Source organism: Pygocentrus nattereri, chromosome 15 (assembly GCF_015220715.1).
Source record: "Pygocentrus nattereri isolate fPygNat1 chromosome 15, fPygNat1.pri, whole genome shotgun sequence".
In the NCBI taxonomy this organism is placed as follows: Eukaryota; Metazoa; Chordata; class Actinopteri; order Characiformes; family Serrasalmidae; genus Pygocentrus; species Pygocentrus nattereri.
The window spans coordinates 2,276,115-2,285,321 of NC_051225.1; the positions used below are offsets into that span (position 1 = coordinate 2,276,115).

The following is a 9,207-nucleotide window of genomic DNA, read 5'->3' on the forward strand; positions in this document are numbered from 1 at the left end:
CTGAAGGCCTCACACATTGGATTGGCTACCGACATAAATAGGAAATAACAGAGGAACCGAGGAACCGAACTTTGATTTGATTCACCATGGGACCAACTTGCATGAGAGAAAACATCACTCTGGGCCTTCTGGAGGTTCTAGATATGTTACTGACTGTGAACACGAGCTGCCGTCTAAGCAGGTTTGGATTAGTTGGATCAAATATAAATTAATGTCTTTTACAAGCTTCTGATATGTGTGTTTAATGGAAACGGCCAAAAGGTGTTCAGGGAAACTGCTGCTAGCTTTACATAGCTTTACCGCTAGCACAGACTAGCATCAAGTGACTCCTTATTAGTGCCACAAGGGGGAAATTTCATCTCTGCATTTTATCCCATCCATGCCGTGAAACACCACATACACACTAGTGAACACGCACACTAGGGGGCAGTGAGCACACTTGCCCGGAGCGGTGGGCAGCCCTATCCAGAGCAGTTGGGGGTTAGGTGTCTTGTGCAAGGACACTTCAGTCAGTACTGTCGGCTCAGGGGATCAAACCAGCGACCTTCCAGTAACAGGGTTGGTTCCCTAACCCCCCCTAACTGCGCCTAGGAGGTGCATCGCTCTTGGAGGTACTGCAATACTCGGTCAATGTATGGAGCAGAACACGGTTCTAGAAATCAATTTAATATATAGTCGTCCTATACAGACGTTTCAGAGATATTAAACTGGTAAGAACAGCTACTACACTTGGTCTTCAGGCGAGGCTGCTTTCCTCGTTTTCGACCAACTTTGTGGCCCAAATCACAAAGCTCTACGAATCACTTGACTTTTGTCCATAACGGTGTGTCCTACAGTGTCAGAACCCACATAGTCGCAGCTGTTAGAGATTCCCGAGCAACTCCACACAGTTCGAGGCACATTTGAGAAGATTTAGCCATGCAGTCAGCATCCTGCTAATTGGTGGGGTATCAGCTGCCTTTAAGACAATGTTGCTCACAGTCCTGCGACTGTTTTTGGACATTTGTTGAATCTGTTTCTCGTAAAACAAAATATCTGAGCTGAGTTGTGATCAGCCAGGTTTGTTTTAAAGACCATTTGAGCTCAAAATACCAAACAGCAGCGTAATCTCGTTGACAGACGTGTAGCATCTTGTCATTGCGCCCGTTTGATGCTCCAGTGTGGAGCAGGGTGGTATTCTGATAAAACGATTATGCATGCAAAACATCCCGATAGGCGCGTCTGTGATAAGGCCGGGTGTTCTGCTATGCTTGCTAACCGGCCCGACCAGCCCAGCTACACACTGACTCAGTGTGTGTGTGTGTGTGTGTGTGTGTGTGTGTGTGTGTGTCTGTGTGTCTGTGTGTCTGTGTGTCTGTGTGTCTGTGTGTGTGTGTTTGTGTGTGTTTTTGTTCATTTTCCTGACTAAAAAAATTCCTGACTGCAAGAAAAACAGAGAAAAAAGTGCTTTATTACAGAAATTCCATGTTTCATTTTCAGCAAAACTAGTTATTTCTGGTTCCTGGGATTAAGATTAGGATTAGAATATTAATAACACACACAAAAATGATCCCAAGTGCACTCTTAAAATGGCTCTTCAAGGGTTCTTTAGTACAAACAATTGCTCTATATAGAACCCTGAACACTTAAAGAGCCATTTGCATGCTTAAAAGGTTCTCTGCATGTTAAAATTGTTCTTCAGATTGATGGAGAAAGTGGTTTATATGGTTGTTTACACAACCTTTCTGAAAATCGTTCTATGTAGCACCAAAATGGGTTCTATTGTTACAAGCTTGACAACGCAGCAACAGCAGAAGGCTTTTTGTGCTATAGAATGGTTTTCAGAAACATTCTTCATCAGTCTGAAGAACCTTTCCACCATGCAGAGAACCTTTTAAGCAGGCAAATAGTTCTTGGAGTGTTCATGGTTCTATCTAGAACCACTGTTTTTTTTTTTTTACTAAAAAACCCTTAAAAAGCCAAGTACACATTAATTATTGGGTGTAGAATTACATATAGGTTCTTGCATAAGTATCATTACTGGGACAAAAACGTTTGTGTATTCTTTAAATAAACTCATCTGAAAATTCTGACATTAACTTGTAATAAACTTCATTATATTAAAGTTAAGATATACAGTATACACAACATACAGTCATGCGTAAAATTGAAGCTCCCATGAAAAGATATTTAGTTGATTTCTGGTTTGAAGTTTGGTCAGAGAGTAAAGCTCAGAACTTAAATAAGTGATTTAGTTCATTTTAGTGCACTACTGCACACACTGCAAAAAAAAGTAAAATAAAATAAAAAATAATTCAACCAATAAAGAGTAATTGTGCAGTAAAATGGGAGGAAGTGTTAGAAAATAAACTAAATAAGCAAATGTATATAAAATATATAGTGTGCATTATTATTACATCAGCACGTGGATATGAAATATCATGGGAAGATGCAAAACAAACATGTGTGTGTGTGTGTGTGTGTGTGCCATCTAGAACAGGCCTGTCCTCCATGAGGGTTCTGGCAGTGCTGAGAAAAACATCCGATCATTCCCAAAAAAAACTACAACAACAACCCACAGAGCAGGTGAAGATGAGGGCCGTCTGGAGGTGTCTGTGCATGTGTGTGTGTGTGTGTGTGTGTGTGTGTGTGTGTGTGTGTGTGTGTGTGTGTACTGGTGAACCATAAATACATAACGTTTTCCTCTCCATTACTTCCTATTCATAAATGCTAATGCTAAGTGCTAATATATATATTGTAATGCACATATTTCTAGTGGTTCAAAACAACATAAAACAGCACTGAATTAATTGTTTATGCATAAATTTACTAGATTGTTTAGCAGCTGTTACAACCACAAACACGCCCGTGTGTCAGATTCTCTGTCTCTATATCTGAGTGTGTGTCTTTGTGATGATCCAGCTCAGAAATCCAGATTAAACCCTCCCTGAATCCGTAGAGCCGCCCTTTCCATTCCATCTCATCCCAAGATCCTACGAGACTCTCATCCGGAGTTATGAGCCTGTGAAGAGGGGCTGGGATACACGTCATCTGCATCTCACCATGTGGAGCTGCTGGATTCTGTGTGAAACGACAGACCCTCAGGAGATCACTAAGGACTGACCGTCACGCCGGAAAACCCTTCATTCAGTTCCACATCGGAGACTCGTGTGAAACGGCGTCAGAGAGTTTCCAGCTGCTGAAGCTGCTGCAGCAGGTTTGGAAAGCAGTGATGAAGATAACGGAGCGTTTAGATATGAAACAGATGAGGATCAGGTTCTAAGAAGAACCTTTAGAGGAGAGTTTAAGAAGAGAAGGACACATCCAGACCTCAGACCCCAGAGGGTTAGAGTTGTTTACAAGTGGTGGGTGATGTAAAGTTTAGGTCTTCGTTTATAGCCGAGACGCATTTGTCCAAACATCAATATCAAATTTCAAATATCAAAAATTATTCAGCAAAAGCCAGCATATCAAAGTTGCTGTGCATTTACCTACACTGAATAAAACAGATGGTTCTTCAGGGGTTCTTTAGTAAACACAGTGGTTCTGTGCAGAACCATGAACACTCACAGAACCCTTTAAAGGGTTGGTGGTGAAATTGCTCTTCAGACTGATAGATTAACAAAAAAAGGGTTCTGCTTTTGTTGCGATGTCAAGTTTGTAACAACAGAAGAGCCTTTTTGGTTCCATATAGAACCCCTTACAAATAGGCTCTAAATAAAACCACATACAAACGACTTTCCATCAATCTGAAGAACGCTTTCATAACACAAAGAACCTTTTAATCATACAAGTGGTTCTTTCAGTGTTCATGGTTCTATAAAGAACCATTTTCTTTACTAAAGAACCCTTCAAGAACCACCCTTTTTAAGAATATATGTTAAAAGGGTTCTGCTCTTGTTATGCTGTCAACCTTGTTATAACAGAAGAACGCTTTTGGGTGTTATATAGAACCGTATTCAACACAATCTGAAGAACCATTTTACCATGGAAAAAACAAGTAAATTATGCAAATGCTCCTCTGAGTGTTCACGGTTCTACAACCCCAGTTCCAGTGAAGTTGGGACGTTGTGTAAAACATAAATAAAAACAGAATACGATGATCTGCAAATCCTTTTCAACCGATATTCAACTGAACACACTACAAAGACGAGATATTTAATGTTCAAACAGATAAACTTTATTTTTTTTTGCAAATATTCACTCATTTTGAATTTGATGCCTGCAATACGTTCCAAAGAAGTTGGGACAGGGACAACAAAAAGACTGGGAAAGTTGAGGAATGCTCAAAAAACACCTGTTTGGAACATTCCACAGGTGAACAGGTTAATTGGAAACAGGTGAGTGTCATGATTGGGTATAAAGGGAGCATCCCTGAAAGGCTCAGTCGTTCACAAGCGAGGACGGGCGAGGTTCACCACTTAGTGAACAACTGCGTGAGCAAATAGTCCAACAGTTTAAGAACAACGTTTCTCAACATGCAACTGCAGGAATTTAGGGATTTCATCATCTACAGTCCATAATATCATCAAAAGATTCAGAGAATCTGGAGAAATCTCTGCAGGTAAGCAGCGAGGCAGAAAACCAACACTGAATGCCCGTGACCTTCGACCCCTCAGGCGGCACTGCATTAAAATCCCACATCATTCTGTAAGGGATATTCCCACATGGGCTCAGGAACACTTCGGAAAACCACTGTCAGTGAACTCAGTTCGTCGCTCCGTCTACAAGTGCAGGTTAAAACTCTGCCATGCAAAGCGAAGCCAGATATCAACACCACCCAGAAACGCCGCCGGCTTCTCTGGGCCCGAGCTCATCTGAGATGGACTGACGCAGAGTGGAAAAGTGTCCTGTGGTCTGACGCGTCCACATTTCACACTGGTTTTGGAAATCATGGACGTCGTGTCCTCCGGGCCAAAGAGGAACAGGACTGTCCGGATTGTTTTCAGCACAAAGTTCAAAAGCCAGCATCTCTGATGGTGTGGGGGGTGTTAGTGCCCATTTCAGGGGTAACCTACACATCTGTGAAGGCACCATTAATGCTGAAAGGTACATACAGGTTTTGGAGCAACATCTGCTGCCATCCAAGCAGCGTCTTTTTCAGGGACGTCCTGCTTATTTCAGCAAGACGATGCCGAGCCACATTCTGCACGTGTTACAACAGCGTGGCTTCGTAGTAAAAGAGTGCGGGTACTAGACTGGCCTGCCTGCAGTCCAGACCGTCTCCCATTGAAAATGTGTGGCACATTATGAAGCTCAAAATACGACAGCGGAGCCCCCCGGACTGCTGAGCAGCTGAAGCTGGACATCAAGCAGGAATGGGAAAGAATTCCACCTACAAAGCTTCAACAATCAGTGTCCTCAGTTCCCAAACGCTTATTGAGTGTTAAAGGAAAGGTGATGTAACTCAGTGGGAAACACGCCCCTGTCCCAACTTCTCTGGAACGTGTTGCAGGCATCAAATTCAAAATGAGTGAATATTTGCAAAAAACAAAGTTTATCAGTTTGAACATTAAATATCTCGTCTTTGTAGTGGATTCAGCTGAATATCGGTTGAAAAGGATTTGCAGATCATCGTCTTCTGTTTTTATTTATGTTTTACACAACGTCCCAACTTCACTGGAATTGGTGTTGTACATAGATCCATCATCTTTCCTAAAGAACCCTTGAAGAACCATCTAGCGATCTTTTCCGTATGCAGTTAGCACCACGCTAATGGGCGTACATAAGCCTCTATTACTTGTTAGCTACATTAGCCTCATAGCTTTAGTGGTGGATTTGGGGGTTTTTAATGGTGTAAATCTGCTGAACTGCCCCTTTAAAAGCTGAAGTACGTGTGTTAGTGGCTGATGAGCGCAGTCGGTATTGCTAAGGTGAGAGGAAAATGTGGTGTTGGCTTTGCAGTGAAGTCATGTGGAGGTGAAGCCGTGTGTTTGATGTCCTGTCCTCAGTGATTTATCCATTAGGAGGAATTCGCTGTTGACTCTGGAGTTTCTTATCACTGCTCAGCCCTGTTTGATGGCGATTTTTCACCTGATTGCGCAAAGGGGTAGTATTTCCTTTGCTTTTACACTGTTTGTCTGACCAACATGGGCTTCTATTAGGACAGGCTTGTCATGTTCCTTCACTTGGTTTGCCTTAAAGAGGACTTCCACCCATTTTTCAAAAATTCCTGCGTAATTCCTCAAACCTTCGAAACTTTCAAGTGGTGTTTGTTGCTTTCCTGCAGAGCTGGATGAAGTAAACAAACCATGTACTGAGTTAAAGTCGAGACCCCCAAGGTAAAATATCCCTCCAGTAAAAGTAGAAGTTCCTCCCTTTAGACCTCCACTTGAGTAAAAGTACTAAAGTATTTCCCTTCAAATGTACTTAAGTATAAAGTAAAAGTACTAAAAGAGTAATTCTGGCTCTGATGTCCTGTTATCATTTTTATAACCAGACTGGCTTCATGAACTCATTTCAGGTGAAAGTCCTCCAGCGTCTCTCTTGGTAAACCAGTCTTTTAATAGAACGTCATTAATTAGTGACGCTGACGTCTATTAAAATGATCAGAAGCACAAAACACTGAAGGTAAACAGTTTCCATCAGGGAGAACCGAGTGGCTCTGAAATCACTTTTTACACACAAGCAAAGTTTCAGTTTCAGATTTATTTACAACTTAGTTCCAAGTTTAAGTTGAATAAAAACTGGCTTTAAACTCAGGATCACAGATGAGCTCCTTTACTATGTTGATCTGTAGGCGTCTGTTCATAAACATAAACCAGCCCAAACTCATTTACTATAAAATGAAATGGTGTTTGTAGAAATTCAGAAAAAAGCCGCGTCAGTCTCGACTGCATATGTGGACATATTTCTATATTGAGCTCTATTTACACAAAGTTAGGTTAGTTCATCATTTATGTTGAACAGACTCTCCCAAAGTTTTACGCTGCTGCGCTGACGTTGAACCGCGTGCTGCACTGGGTCGGTATGACCAACAGGTCAAAACCAGCTCTAAACAAAGTGACCGCTGGGCCCTGATTGGTGCTCTGGCTTTGCGCTTCTTTCGTTTTGACATGTCACGTTTTTATACACACAGAAACCAAAAGGAACGACAGATTTCTCAAAATGTAGGAGGAAAAAGTCGGATATTAGACTCTGAAATGTAATGGAGTGAAAGGAAAAAGTCGCCCAGACTGGAGAAACTTCAGTACAGATACACCAAAAATACTAAAGTACAGAAACTAATTACATTTACTCAGTTACTCAGTTACTCAGTTACTCAGGTACTCTCCACCACTGCTTTCCTGTTTTCCTTCCTTCGTGTTTAGTTTAATTACAAACACACAAACTCATAAAGACAAGAACATGTTTAGGCCTGTTTTGTTTGCCCCTCAAACAAAACCAGGGCTTATTGTAACCCTAAAAGGGAATTTCACAGATTTTTCAAAATTTCTGCATAATTGAGTCATTCATGGCTCAGATGTCTTAACAGCAGTGATAGGAACCAGGGGTCGCCATGACTACGACACAAATATAGACATTTTACTGTAGGGTTCTGTTCATAAGGCTACATGATGCTTACATAAGCTTGTCATGCCAACTGACATAACCCTACACAAATGTTTACAAATGCTTATTCCAATAAGTGCTATCTGTCTAAAGCAGGGGTGTCAAACTGGATCCAGAAAGGGCCGGTGTGGGTGCAGGTTTTCATTCCAACCAAGCAGTAGCCACACCTGATTCCACCTGGGTAATTAGTTGATCCTGGCTTTAAAAAGACTATCAGGTGTGGCTTCTGCTTGGTTGGAATGAAAACCTGCACCCACACCGGCCCTTTCTGGATCCAGTTTGACACCCCTGGTCTAAAGGCTACTTTAGCTAACTTTGATCAAAACTGAGAAATGTAAACTTCATAGCAAGTCTGCCTGCTGGAATAAGCATTTATAAGCAGTTGTGTAGGGTTATATCAGTTGTTTTTGCAAGCTTATGTAGATGTCATGTAGCCACATGAGTTCTCTGAGTTCATATGGAATGTGGATGGTGGAAAAATAGTGGAAAATCTGACATCATAATTTCTCCTTTGGGACTAATTTGCCTCAGCATGTATCCCTCCACCATGAATCGATTAATAATGGATAAATGGATCAAAACACAATTTACGCTGAAATTATTGTGAAACAGCGTCTCAGTCGTCAATCATTGTATTAATAACCATGTGAGGGAGCTTTTAGAGGTGGACGTCTGGTTCCTATCACCGCCACTGTGAGCGATTCGGACTCGGTAAGTTTCTCTAGGATGGAGCGGAAAATATGTAAATAAAATACATATTTCTATAAGTTTTCTTTGAGGACTATTTTGTCTTTATGCCCTTCATGTACCTGCCAGACCCTGACATGAATGTATATAAACAGTTTTAGGCCCAAATCTTCTCAAAACTATAATTCACTAAGTATTCCTTACAGGATTTGACTATTCCCTAGATTCTGACGTTCACCTGTGTTCTCTTATCTGGGGTTTGTTCTTAGGTAAGAACTGAATCAACACACTCAAGAGCACAAAGGGGAGAATAGTTCTGCGGGAGAACACAACATGAATCTGATGTAGACTTTTTCTTAGGACCTTTATCAAGAACACACTTAACAATAAACTTCGGAAGTTTTCTTCTACATAGAACCATCAACACTGAAAACGGTTCTGCTATTTTTACAAAGTCAAGCTTGTAACAATAGAAAAAACCTTTTTGGTGCTATCTAGAACCATTTTCTTATAGAATCTACATATAACCTTATGCAACACATTATGCATCAAGCTGAAGAACCATCTCAGAATGCAGATGGTTCTTTGAGTGTTCATGGTTCATTATAGAGCCACTGGGGCTTCGTTCACCCACCGTTCTTAAGTAAAAATTTCTTCTTAAAACCCACTTACAGAACAGAATCTACACACACTCAAGAGCACAAAGGTGAGAACAGTTCTGGGCTTTAAGAACACGATGGAGACTTTTTCTTAGGACCTTCATGAAGAACACAATTAAGAACAAAGCTAGGTAGAAACCGGGGAATGTGGTCCACTGTCTTTTAGAGGCATTGAGCTCTGCAGATGTCTGGTTCCTATCAACACCACTGTGAACATCTCTGACTTGGTCGCTCTCTCTAGAACACATTTCGTGTCAAACCACTCTGAATGACACCGTTGTCAGGAGACAACCTTGTGAACTTTACAGGAGAAGGAAAAAACATACATTAC

At 41.3% G+C, this 9,207-nt stretch overlaps 1 pseudogene; it reads right to left on the reverse strand.

Annotated features, from left to right (window-relative positions):
• Positions 1-589: 589 nt before the first annotated feature.
• LOC119265299 lies at positions 590-750 on the reverse strand (annotated as a pseudogene).
• Between the last annotated feature and the right edge of the window lie 8,457 nt (positions 751-9,207).